The sequence below is a fragment of the Cupressus sempervirens genome, chromosome 5, assembly GCF_028749045.1.
Source record: "Cupressus sempervirens isolate cs-2001-9-10 chromosome 5, ASM2874904v1, whole genome shotgun sequence".
Classification (NCBI taxonomy): Eukaryota; Viridiplantae; Streptophyta; class Pinopsida; order Cupressales; family Cupressaceae; genus Cupressus; species Cupressus sempervirens.
The window spans coordinates 180,352,410-180,365,378 of NC_143122.1; positions in this window are offsets into that span (position 1 = coordinate 180,352,410).

A 12,969-nucleotide genomic window follows, 5' to 3' on the forward strand; every position below is an offset into this window, starting at 1 on the left:
TCTATACACAAGATCATATCGAGGGATTTTTCTAACTAACTCAAAGAGATTCTACCTTCACTTATTGTACATCATTAAAATTGATTTAACTAGGTAGAGAAATTCTACCTTCACTCATTGTACATCATTAAAATTGATTTAACTAGGTAGAGATAATTTTGACTACATCATCTTTATTTCTGAAGTTATCCACACAATGCACAAGGAGAAAATAAAAGGTATGGCAATCAAACTTGATGTCTCTAAAGATTTTAGTAGAGTTATTTGGTCCTTTCTTCCACATGTTTTTCTAACCTTTGGATTAAGAAATCCATTCTCTTCTATATATCCTTCGTAAGTTTTTCTATTCTTGTAAATGGTAATGTAAATGACTTCTTAAATGCTCATAATGGGCTAATATAAGGTGATCCATTATCCTCTTCATTATTTGTTCTCATGGCCAAAGTTTTGGGTTGTCTAATAAAGAAACAATGTCACCATGATCAGTGGAAGGGCATCATCACTCATCCTAATATTGAACCAACTACACAATCCTAGTTCGTAGATGATACACATTTATTTGGAGAACTAAGTACCAATAATGCACATGTCATCAGTCAAGTTCTAGGTTCTTATTCCACAACTTCATGTCAAATAATAAATAAAGAGAAATCACATATCTATTTTTTCAATGTTTCCAAATAAACACAAAAGAATATTGCATAGATACTTGACTTTAACATTGGTTCTTTTCCCATCACATACTGGGGAGTAGCAATCAATACTACTATCAGAAATAATCAAATTTGGAAGCACATTCTCAACAAATGTCAATCCAAAGCTGAGCAATAGAAAAACAAATGACTATGTCAAGCTGTTAGAATTTTAGTAATTAAAGTTGTCTTATATGTCATCCTAATTTATAGCATGTCGTGTTTCAATATGGACCACTCTATTGGTAATAAACTAGATAGTTTACTCAAAAGAAAAATTGGGGGGAGCTAAATTCAAAAGGAATATTCTATTTTTCAATTGGGACATTGCATGTCTCTTTAAGGAAGATGTCGGAGAAAGAAAAATAAAACTACAAAATAGAGCATTTGAAGCCAAATTAGCTTGGAAAATGTAGACCCAACCAAATAAACTATGTTGCAGAATATTCCAAGCTAAATACTTAGATTTAGGGGTTGCTGACATAATTTTCATAATAGCCAATACATCAAGAGGATATTCCTCTTGGAATTTCCTTTGGGATTCCAAAAGTCTCATCATTGAGCACATATCTTGACATATAGGAGATGGGGAAAAAGAAATTTTTTGGACTGACTCCTATGAAGGGAAATTCCCTCTCAAAACTCTTTGAAGACAAATCTTGGATCTCACAAATAGAAAGCATCATGGGAGACAAGGTATCATACTACATACAAAACCAAAACATGCCTAGTGAGGGATGCTCATGGAAAAAAAATGCAATTGGTGATAGGGACAACTCTGAAAAACTAAATGTTATTAAAAAATAGGTTAATTTTTAATACAAATAAAGAAGATTTTTTAGTCTAGTGCAGTCTCAAAAAAGGTTCATATAGCTCAAAACTTGGTTATGAAAACCAAAGACAACGTACACAAACTCAAATTGACCCAACCAACTATGTTGGAATAAGCATATTTTTCTTAAAGAAGGGGTATTCTAATGGATTACACTCCACGAGAGGATTTTACTAGAAATAGAATGAGATCCTTTGGCATAATGAGACCCAATAGGTGCTTCATGTGCAGATAAAATGAGGAAACTCCAAACCATCTACTTCTCCATTGTCTATATGCTAGTAATTGTTGGTATTGGTTCTATAACACTACTAATTTTGTATGTATCAGGAATTAAAAAAACTTGTACACTATCTCTTGGCCTAGAAAAAAAAAAATTAACAGCAAATGGGAATTTCTATAGTTAATTGGCCCCTTAATGATCACATGGAAAATTTGGAAAGAAAGTAATAGGAGAATCTCAAAGACTAGTTTCTATCACAAGACCTCCTAATTTCCAAGATCAAGTCAACTATTAAGTCATTAATGGATATCCAATAACATATTTCAAATATTTTAATGAATGGGACAAGGAAATAGAATCAAAATGGTACTTTTCCAAACTAGCCACATCCAACATACATAACAAATGTAAAAAAACATAACTCATATTTGTTGGAAAGTTTCCCCCAAGAATTGGGTCAAGCTAAAATTTTATTGTGTGAGTAAAGGTAACCTAGCAAACCTTGGCTTTGGAGCTATCATAAGAAAAAAAACATTGTGATCTCATATCATATATGTATGACAACATTGGCATCACTACTAATAAGATAACCAAGATTCGAGATCTAGAAGAGAGGCTTTATCAATGGATAGAACATAACCCTTAAATGATATCATTGTAAGATAATCATAAATCATGATCTAAGGTATCCCACAGTCAAGTTTTAACAACTGCAATATTTCTAGATGGATTCTTAGAATCTTATCCCTACTTTGTATTCTAAATCAATTTAAGTTGCAACATATCTTTAGGGAAGGAAATCATGCAAAAAATGCTCTTGCATACTATGGAGTCCTCTCCAATATTTCCCAAACCATTATCAAAGTGGAATCCCCAATTATCTATGGAATACTATCTCTCATTATTATAGATCTTTCACCTACCCCTAAATTAGGTATCAATTGATCTCTTCATCACCAATTACATCTTGCAAACTTGAACATAACTATTATATGTAGGATGTTTATGAGTTGGCTTTTCATGAGTAGGTAGGACATTTTGGTTGACATGACAAGGGAACCCTTGTAGTTGAAATGATTGGATATTTTGTAAGGAAACTTGCAAGAAATAATATAACCATTTCCACATAACCCATAATAGATCTAAAATAAATACGAAATTAAAATTCACATGCAAGAGAATAGACAACATGTCCACAAAAATTGTGACACAAGATGTACCCTAGGAAACCCTCATTGAGGGAAAAACCTAGCCTCCAAAAGCATCCGTCACCATGTATTATTCAGAAAAAACACCATTGCAATACAACCATAGAAGCCTTCAAAGTCATAGCCACAACCGAGAAAACTATGTGAACAAGCATGAATCCACACATCCCATGCCATGCTTCCAACCTTCACAAATGCTCCCTTGGCTAACCTATCAAGCCTTGTCCTACTTGACTCTTGCCTTTTTTCCTTCTATCTTCTCCTATTCTCACATCCCAACAACTACCCTTTTGGTTGCTTATATAGTAGCAAGTCCCACAAAACCACCAAGTGGTATTACATTTAAACCACATGCTAAAACCATGTGCTACCTAACCCATTTACCCCACATTTAATATTAGAATTTTAATTTATTTTTCCCAATATTAAATAATTACATAAATTATTATCACAATGTTACAATACAAATCATCAAGTATATCTCATGGGAATCTTTACATGTTGCACATCCATCTAGCTACAACATTACATAATAAAATAATATAATACAATATAACAATATTATGCAATGTGTGCAACACCCATTATCTCAACAATCTCCCACTTGTTGTATACATTGGATAGGGTCAATTTGTAGCCACATAAATGAACAAGGGAACAATCCCTCCCAGCACATCCACCATCATGGATCAAATTACACGAAGTGCTCCATCCTGATACCTACAACAAAATCAAAGTATCTAGTATCTCAAACATGAATGATCTCACCTCCTATTATGCCACTACCACTGGACATACATAGAAGCCATCTAAAGAGAGCCAACCAACCTATCACATTAGAAGATCATAAAATCTTGTACCAACTAAAATTCCAAGAACAAAAACTTGATCCAAAGGTAATCACATGTATCCGTAGTTGTCAAAATATCCATAGTTGAAATAGCACCCATAGCAAGTGCCAAACCCATCCAACTATCCATACCTCTAAAGGTATACCAAGTAAATCTCACATCATCAACATATCCAATTTATAACCTACAATCACAAGCCTCAAGAGAAATACCTGCCACATATATACCAAGAAGCTCCCAGTGCAAAAGATAATGTCAAATCTATAACCAATCCACTTACAACATCTCAAATAAGTGAATCCATGTAGTATTAAGGACATCCACAATACATAAGCCAATAATCTATAAGAACAACTCTCATAACAAGTCTCCAACACTCTCCCAAGTTCTCCACAACCAACAAAGGAAACAGATAAACGAATAACCATGTCATCTCTCACATGACATACATGAGCACAAACTAGTGATCACAATCTTTAGAAAATCTCAAATCAAATGTAAGTGAAACCAAACATCCAGGAAGATAACCAAGACCAAAGAGAAACCATGCAAATCATAACATGTATCATGTCCTTCTACACACACCTTGAGATGTAAACTGTGTAAGTGTGATCTCCTCCATAAAACCCCAACCAAAAAATCGTAACAACACCCAAACCATACCATATAACTAATAATGGATGTAAGCCTCTCACAAGAAGATCAAACTCATAAACCATTCCTAAACCAAGGAATATTCCCAATATAAAACCATCTCCCAAATTGAACCAGCATAACAACATGTGCAACTAGAGATAACTAATGCTAAACCATCTCTCAAATGAACCCTCTAGAACTAAATCATGTATTGTAGCACAAGATCCATATCCATGAAAGATAAGCATAAATATAATGCACTTGAGAAAAATTATGGGCCATACCTCTCAAGTAACAAATCGTCGAGAAGACCAAGAGTGGGGAATGAGAATGTTCATCAAGATATCCAAGTCTCCAACCAAGACTCATCTAAGAAAAATCTTATCTAAAGTCCATATCAAGTGAATGCCCCTCAGACTTCTTGCTAAAACCATCAATCATCCCAACAAACAATTCTCTAATCCAAGAGAAATCAGCATCACCACCATCTCTAAGTATCAATAAGGACCTGTAACCAATCAATCCATGCCAACTCCAAATGCAATATAGCAATATCAGAAGTGTCCAACTTATGATCAATGTACTCAATACCAAGAAACTAAACCAAGATCAATGTCAAAGTTCCAATCATGGCCTCAAGAATATAAACATGACAACACGATCTAAACCATCTCAACCAAAAGAGACAACATGCTCCATATGAACTTACTATAACATGTCACAAGTCTAAATGTGTATCAAGAGTATATCATGACATAAAACCATCCTCAAACCAAGGATAACATGTCAAATGAAAGCATAAAACTCACCTTTACCAAGAACCCTGTGAGTCCTCAAGATGCAACCATCTCCACACACCATGAAGAAAACCATCTCCACATACCATGAAGAACCATCTCCAAACACCATGAAGATAACCAATACCTCCATGATTCCTCAAGATCTAACCATCTTCACACACCATTAAGCTAACCAAGTGCACCATGCAAATGTCAAATATGCTTCTGCAGCAACAAGATCTAAGACAAACCTCCAACATCTGCAAACACTTAATAAATATATCGATGCCAATAAATCTCACTCAATTATGGTACCAAGACATCATAAAATCCATCTCCTACATGAAGATTCAAACCAAACTAGGAACTAATCCTACACTGTCACCTCATCACTGTCACAAGCTCCCATTAAACAATGTATCCAAGCTATCCATGACACATGATGAAAGAAACCATCATCTAACCATGAGAATCAACCAAGGCATCAAACTATCAAAGAGCTCAAGGTGCACATCATGAGCTCAAAAGAAACTAAATAACCATGATCCTCAACCAAGAAGATATGCCACCATAACCAAATCAGGAATCCAAACCAATGAACATCAAGGATGTACTCATATCCAATCATGTCATGCCAAAAATCCATGGCACCATGATCACATCCATGAATCGAGCAACTAACTCTTAATATGTCCAACCTGTCAACATAAAATAGTCAACCACAATCCTTCACCATGACTGTACCTGGTAAAAATATCTCATCCCTTTTACATAAAGAAAAATTAGCAAATCATGTGACTTAGGGCATAGACAACTCAAATCCAAGCCACCAATCTGAATATGCATCAATAATGAAAGATCAATGGGCAAAGAAAACCCATAGCCAAGCCATAAATGCAACCTATAAGTATAGACCACTTACAACACTACATAACTTGTAGACTGAACAAGTCATCATACATATCCAAACCAAACATTGATAACTATATCATCATGAGACCAATCTGAAATATGAACTGAGTATACAATGACATCAAATCTTATATCTCCAAACATGCAATGTCATAAACTCACAATGCTACCAAAGTCAATATATACCATAAACTATTTAGATCAATATATCACCAAATAAACCATGCCAAACCTGCACCAAATCTGAACCAATGTGTAGAGCTCTTCAAGAGCTTTTTGTTGACTACTCGAGGTTGAAAATATGACTCTGTATGCACAAGTTATACCCTAAGCTGTGCTCAAAATAAATAACGTCTAACTTTTGAGCTCTTAAAACCTAAAAAAATGTCAAAATCATAGAAGCAAACCTATACCAAGTTGTAGTGCTCTGAATTATCTTTCCAACGCTTGTAAGAACTCTTAAATCCGATATCTTGAGAGAAAGTTATGGCCATTTTACTAAGACAATCTTTTTACCATTTTCACTACGATTTTTTTTTTGTGATGAAAATTCTGACAGGATTAATTTTGATGGCAATCAGAGGCTAAAACTCTAAAACTCTTTCATTTCCTCTGAACATGGCCAAACTAGGCCATATCATATATCAAAATTTATGGAAATGTCAACTTGGATCAAATGGTGAGGTCTATTTTCACCCAGGAGGCCATTTTTGTAAGCTACCCCCTAAAACCCTCATTTAAATGAAACATCCAAAAAAATCTGTTTGTCCAAAAATTTCACATGCTCAAATCTTTTAACATCTCATCATAATAGCAAACCCAAAACCCTCAGATCTGCAATAAATCACTCATATATATTGCCCTTTCTTTTATCCTCTCATACATTCCCATGGATTCAATCTAGAGTTGCAATAATAAAACCATAGCTCTGATACCAATTGTAAGGAAACTTGCAAGAAATAATATAACCATTTCCACATAACCCATAATAGATCTAAAATAAATACGAAATTAAAATCCACATGCAAGAGAATAGACAATATACCCACAAAAATTGTGACAAAAGATATACCCTGGGAAACCCTCATTGAGGGGAAAACCCAGCCTCCAAAAGCATCCATCACCATGTATTATTCAGCAAAAACACCATTGCAATACAACCATGAAAGCCTTCAAAGCCATAGCCACAACTGAGCAAACTATGTGAACAAGCATGAATCCACACATCCCATGCCATGCTTCCAACCTTCACAAATGCTCCATTGGCTAACCTGTCAAGCCTTGTCTTGCTTGACTCTTGCCTTTTTTCCTTCTATCTTCTCCTCTTCTCACATACCAACAACTACCCTTGTGGTTTCTTATATAGTAGCAAGTCCCACAAAATCACCAAGTGGTATTACATAAACCATGTGCTACATAACCCCTTGACCCCACATTTAATATTGAAATTTTAATTTATTTCCCTAGTATTAAATAATTACATAAAATATTATCACAACGTTACAATACAAGTCATCAACTATATCTCATGGGAATATTTACATGTTGCACACCCATCTAGGTACAACATTACATGATAAAATAATATAATACAATATAACAATATTATGCAATGTGTGCAACACCCATTATCTCAACATATTTATCTCTTTCTATCTTGGGAAATGTAGACTTTAGGATCATCACAAAAACTTTTAGATCTTTGCCCCGCCTTTATATGAAGAACATACTCTCATTTCTTGTCAGTTAATATGGATTCATTTTTAGGTCTCAATTGCATGAATTGTGAACATAATCTTCCTTGATAGATTTTGGATCTATTCACTACATCCAAAGAGATATACGATGTCATTACCGATTTGATAAATGCCTCACTTTCCCTCAATAGGCATTGGTGTGATGACCAACTTTATGGAGTTGTTCTTGTAGACACCTAAATCTAACTACACAATTAAGTAATCTTATTTAGCCATCTGATAAGACGCTACTAATTAAGTATTTAAAATTATGTTATCCCCTAGTTAATTAATTGACTATAATCTATTTAATAACCAAATAATAACTTATAGTGTGATTTATTGTAGGATTTGAGCAATACACATTCACAAATCCCATAGAACACCTACATTCAAGAATTATCACATAGAGGAAAAGACAAGAGAAGGCAAGGGTTTGGCTATGAAAATATGCAAGATTACATTATCAAACAAAAAGAATGAGTAAAATATATAATGGATCAATCCTTATAGAAGGAGATCATAAAACCTAAAAGGGAAACCCTAAGAGGTAAAGGGCATTTAATAATTACTATTTAATTACTAAATAGAAATGCAAGTGCATAAAGAGATATTTTAAGAAGGGAGTAAGGAGAATTTAATCAATGTAATTAAATTAATTATTTACTCTAAATCCCCCCTAAGGATGAGCAACAATGCAAGAAAGAAAGCAAAGGAACTACAATGTTGAATGCAAACTTGGGTCTTGACAACATGGCCTAATGAGGTACCCAATCACACTGAGATCTTTGTAAAGTGGAGAAATGAAAAAACCACATGGGAAAAAATCTACTCCAAAAAGAGATGAAAAGAAATTACATATGATGTGTCTCAAGAGACTCTCTCAAAACCACAAGTATAATGAACCCCCCTCAGAAAATAAAAATAAAAATAAAAATAAAAAATAAAAAAATAATGGTATAACTCTTGTGTATATGAACATACCAATGTGGCTCCAATCTAGAAGAAACAAAGGAAGTAGAGAAGGAATATGAATCCCCTAAATGCAAGGTGAATCTAGAAGCCCTAGTTGATGCTAGTTGATGCTCAAAAGAAAATGCATGAGAATCCTTTAACAAAATCTGTAATGGAGGTGGGATAATGGGTGTGTTGAATCTATCATCTAAGAGGAGATGAATGCCCTCTAATATATCCTCAACAACTGAACTGTGTCGCTCGATGAATGGAGATGAAATGTTAGGGAATTTTGAAGAGTAATCATGTGCAACAAATAGAATTTGAATAGGAGGTGGAGGTGTAGAAGTCACAATACTAGTCTCGAGAACAACACATAAGTTCAAGTGACCTGACTCCACCTTAGTGAGATCTCATGAATAAGGAGAGTGATTCTTCGATAGTGGAGATGATGGACCAAAATGAGAGAAAGAGTACAAGTAGGAAGAATGATCAACAATCCCTATAGCAACACTATCCCATGTCTCACCATCTCTAATATGCACTAGATCTCACACACACTCAACTATCTTCGTTGTCCCACTATGAGTAATATGATAAATAGAGAGAAGGTTAGAGGAGAAATATGGAACAAATAGTACATAATGGAATTCACTATCATCAATGTTAATATAACCTTTTCCACATACAGTTGTAATAGTGTTGTTCCCCATCAAAATGTGTAGAATAGGAGAAGCCTCAAAAGAAGAGAAAAGATCTTAAGAAGATGTCATACGATCCAAAGAACTTCAATCTAGTATCCATCTAGAAGAATGTGGAGTATTAGTTGTATATAATGCAAGACCCTTTCCTATTTCTTTTCCATATGTTGAAAATGATGATGAAGAAGACCTATAAGAAGTAGAATCAGTGTCAATATTTCTCTTCTAAAGAAGAGCACTCAAATATTAAACTTGTTTTGTGTATCCATCTATCTTCTTCTCATAGCAACGTGACTCATCATGATTGGGATTTTCACAATAAGAACATTTGAGTGTTTCTTTACTTGATGTTTCTCCCTGAAGAGAAGGTGGGGCTTTATTTGATCCCTCCGAAACATCTCTTAAATGACCATCCCCCTAATTACTCCTTTTTCCCCTCACAATTCCCAAAGTAATCACATTTCCTAACCTAATCTCGTTCCCCTCACATGCATTCTCTTTGTGACAAGTGTCACAAGGATATGTATTTGAGAAAGCACAATCCATGTGCTTCCCGTTCCTTGCATCTTATCCACTCCTCACAATCCCTTCATCTTTCATCTTGACCATCCATTTCGCTCATCCTTTTCCTATAAATTGAATCTTTCACAAATCATCCATATTCATATGCAAAGCTATAATGCTAGTTTGAGAGCTAAAAGATATCAAAGTACCATTGTGATGTCCAACTTTCCACTCTTGCATGCTTATTTTTTACATCCATCCTTCATTGTTGAATCAATTTAATCTTGAGAATCCTATTGAGAACACATGCCTCATCATTGGACATGTCTACACATAAAGGGAGTGTCTAGGAGTTTATACTTGGTTTGTACTCCCTTTGGTTATTTTCTTTGTCTTTTCATAAATGTATGTGTTTCATTGTTTGTTGAATGTTTAGCCTAGCTTGATATTTTTGGACTTACATCTCACATACTACATTTTTTACCCTACTAGTAGATATCCCATGCTCTAGGGGAAAATGTGTAGAACTAATGGTCAATTTTGTAAAACCTATCAACAAGAATGTAGTAGTTGAAGCCATTTTAGAGCTTGAGAATGGGAAAATCAATAGAAAACTCAAGGCATATTTCAAACCATACACCTATTTCCTATTTTATGATGTTAATTTGATAGATATCTCCATGGATGAAGAGGATAACTCGACCTTTGCAGATGAGGATGAAGAAGTCAGCGTCGTAGATGAACTTTTCGTGCTCCACTGTAAGAGAGCTTTTATCAAATTAGCTTGGAAAATATTTGAACAAGGTATACTACAAGGACACCTATCAAATTATAGAGCCCTTCAATCCTAAAGATTCTAGTGGCTTCCCAACTTTACCATTACTTGCATGAGTATTGATGGGCAAGATATGTGAATACGTTGTGAGTCTTTGGTTTCTTTTGCTTTCTTTGGTTTGAAGTTTAGGCTAGTGGAGGAGTAATATAAATATAAATAATTTTATATAAGGAAGTGGGGGGATGATATATTAACTATAATTTAATATAAAGGAAAAATAAATAAATTATTTTAATTTATTTTAATTTAAAAAATAGAAGAATATATCAATATAGTTAATTAATAAAATCAACTATAATGTTAAGGACAAATATAATAAGCATTAATATTAGAGTACGAAGGATAATTTTAGGTGTCTACATCACCAATATTACATAATTTATTGATTATAAAATCTCATCATAATCATGTTACATTACCATTCTTAACAATCCATTTGTAAACAAATAATTATGATTTTATTTATTAAAATAATTAAACTACTCTAGAAACAAAAGGTAATAATAAATGAAATACACAACAGAAAATATATCTACAAAGTATGAATAATCCTTGATCATTTAAACTTTAAATTTTTTTATACTTCAAATTAGAGACAAAAGTATGACAAAACTCAACCATTAAATTCTATGTCAAGAAATATGAGATATTACACTTTAGGAATTCCTAACTATTCATTATGGACCTTGACTCTTGACACTTCACAATTTACAACTTAATACCTGCTTCCATAGAATTCAAAAGATTTAGAAAATAGGGAGAAGAAAAGGAGAAAGAAATATTAATAGAGAAGAAGAGAAACAACTAGTTAGCTCAACTCTTACCATGTATCCCTTCTTCAATATTTGTTTTGCTTTGTCATCTTTCATCGTTCATCTATGTTTCACTTCCCTGTATTTTAATTGTGTCTTTGTGAGCCTCTTTTAGTGAGGAACCAAAAAAGGGTTTTTGTAAAGGAAGTAATTTATCCTAACCCACATTATTAATTACAAATAAGTAAGAAACTTTCCAAAAAGATAGATATATTATTCTTGAGGAATCTTATAGATATATTGATCTTGAGGAATCTTTTATTTCTCAAAGTGATAAAAGCAATATACCTTTCACCTAGAGAAATATAGGAGGAAATCACAAAGAATGCTTGAAAAATATATTCAAAACTATATTTGATGAATATTATAAGTAGTTTCATAACATTGAAGCCAAATTAGGGAAATCCAAATTTGAAGGAAAGAATAGGCATCCATAGAAGCTACTGAGTCATCCCCTTGAACCATGCCTCTATCATACTGTCTAAAATTAAACCCCAAAAAAAGTAAAAGAAGAGGGATTTAGGACAATGTAAAGGGAAATTGATTCTTCATATCTCCCCTATTTGAAGAGAGGTGGGAAAATAGATCACAAGTCTACGATCTATAGTTATCCCTTAATTCATATCCCTGACCTGATAAAGAAACAAAGTGATAGCCTAAAGGGATTAGACTATTGGAAACTTACAATTGGAACAATTTTTGTTTTATCATTTATGTCAAATATATGGATGAGACATTTTACTACCTAATCTAAATGTCATATCTATTTGATTGATGAAGAGAATTTGAGAGCTACTCATAACAATAACACCTAAAGGAAAGGTTGAAGTTATGAAAAGGAAGTTACAATGGGTATTTGATTAGATATACTTTGATAAAGCAAAGTAATTGTTTATGTCAATAAAGGTAAGCCAAGCCGAGAAAAAGAGTAAATTACTAAGGAGTGTTGAGTAATGCTAGTGTCAACTGAACCATAGTTAGTGTCAAGAAAATCCAGTGTTGATTGAGCATTAGCATCGATCGAGCAAGTTAGTTGATGCTGAGACAGAAAGATTAAACAATGACCAAGTATTTCTATATTAACTAAGTGCTAGAATTTATGATTGTCGAATGATAGTAAAAGATCAAATTTAAAGGAATTGTAAGATCAAGTTGACTCATTTGATTTCTTGGAAGATGTAAAATGTGTTGAAGATTAGATTAATGAGTTGGATCATTAAATTCAAGATGGTGATTATGTAAAGACCTAATAGAAGGACTCTAGAGAAGTTTCTTAAGAATGATCAAGAAGTAT